Here is a 1,719-nt window from a genome sequence, read left to right on the forward strand (position 1 = left end):
TGATACCAACAACTGCAAACCTACTTTTCCTTACCCTGTAGTCTGAAGAAGGCCAGTATAATAGAGTTCATGGGGGATATTCAAATGTACCAGTGGTCCAACCTCCCTAAACAGCCAGAACCCACAGTGGGTTGTCATACGGACCAATACTAGACCCCTATTCACAATTCTGGTTATATAACACAGATTATTTGCAAAAGAGAGGGAGGAAAGCACATATTAAGGCTTTCTTGGTGGAACCCATCCTATAGAATTTGGAAGTCTATGAGAACATTTTGTTTGTTTCTGTGGCTGCTTTTTCCCTTTAGAACCCGATTGAGGCAGCACTATACAAACCCTTGAAGGGGGGAAGCAAGTCACCAAAACTGAATTGTTTCTTTGCCTCTGAGCTGCATTTGCCCAAAGTTAGCAGAGCCCTGGTCCTCCCAAGCCCTGGTCAGCCATGACTGAGATCCCTGCCCTTGGCACTCAGTGGCCTGCCTGGTTGGGCTGCTTTCCAGGCAGCTCCCAAGCAGAAGGTCTGCAGCCAGATTCTGTCAGTGCACTCACACGCACTGTCGGCAGCAAAGCTCATAAGCCCATCCTGATTTTTCCTCCTTTACTTTTCTTCTCCATCTCACCCCAAATTATTCTTTGATGCAACTTGGGTTTATGTATGGTCTCAGGGAATCACCTCTTGACCCACTGACCCATAAGTCAGTCATCACTGACTGAGGAAATGAAAAAGTATTTCAAATAGCCCCCAGGTGAGCATCCAGCCTGAACTCAGAGCCACCTCACACTACCAACAAGCTCCGCACAACCCGTCTCTTCACAAAAAGGAAGAAAAGATCTCTTAGGGATTAGAAATTCCTCAACAGTGGGTGGTTTGGGGTGGGGGGGGGAATAAAAGATAGAAAATTGTACTGCAACGGCAATTAAAATAAAGAAAAAAAAAAAGGATTCCTCAACAGTGTTCACTAATGCATTTGGTAGTTTCTGAGATTTCACTGTGTGTGGCATCCTCAGGGCACACAGTTGATCCTATATTAATCTTGTCTAGCACTTAATGCCTTTCTTAGGTTGGTAGAACTCTGAAATTGTTTTAGTTTATTTCCTGTTTTAGACACATGTCAAAAGTTGCACCTCTCCGTTGCACCGCACCATAAAGCACAACCAACTACATTAGCAACGTTTGCAGACTGACGTATCTGAGTATTCCACAAAATTAACATTTAGGGCTGCCACTCTACACCGTTTTACCAAACACTTAAAAACAATGGCAGGAGAGGGCCTCTCTCTCCTGGGGGTTCCTTTTCTTCTGAGCCAGAGCTGGAGGGCAGGATCAGCTTTAAGGATTATTATTGGGGCTGCCTTGAGCTGGGCAGCCTTGTTTTCCTACCTCAGATATTTGTAGTTGCCGGGAACCCCTGCTTGATTTGTGCCAGGCTATGGCTGTAAGTGGTCACCCTGGGCATAACACCTCTGGCTTTCCTTGGATACTTCCAGGCTCTCGTGAGCTGATATGGTCTAGGTTTCTCCAAAAGTAACTTGGTCCTATGTCTGCCCCGTAGGCAGGATGTATGCCAATCCAAATAAGTGGTCACCTATCTCAAAGATGCCTACGCTTCAAGGGGAGTGTCCAGAAGCGGGGACTTCTATTGTAAAAGGGGCGCCTGAGGCCAGCAAACTCAGGATAACCTTACCATTTTTCCCTGCCTGGATTAACTTGGGTGCCAA

At 46.1% G+C, this 1,719-nt stretch overlaps 1 non-coding gene across 1 annotated transcript; it reads left to right on the forward strand.

The window, feature by feature from the left end:
• Positions 1-1,270: 1,270 nt before the first annotated feature.
• Positions 1,271-1,392, forward strand: LOC123818230. Its single transcript, XR_006785597.1, has one exon. It is a non-coding gene; the product is annotated as a small Cajal body-specific RNA 20 (non-coding RNA).
• Positions 1,393-1,719: the final 327 nt, after the last annotated feature.

Source organism: Phyllostomus hastatus, unplaced genomic scaffold (genome assembly GCF_019186645.2).
Source record: "Phyllostomus hastatus isolate PE091 unplaced genomic scaffold, TTU_PhHast_1.1 phas_contig_27, whole genome shotgun sequence".
Lineage (NCBI taxonomy): Eukaryota > Metazoa > Chordata > Mammalia > Chiroptera > Phyllostomidae > Phyllostomus > Phyllostomus hastatus.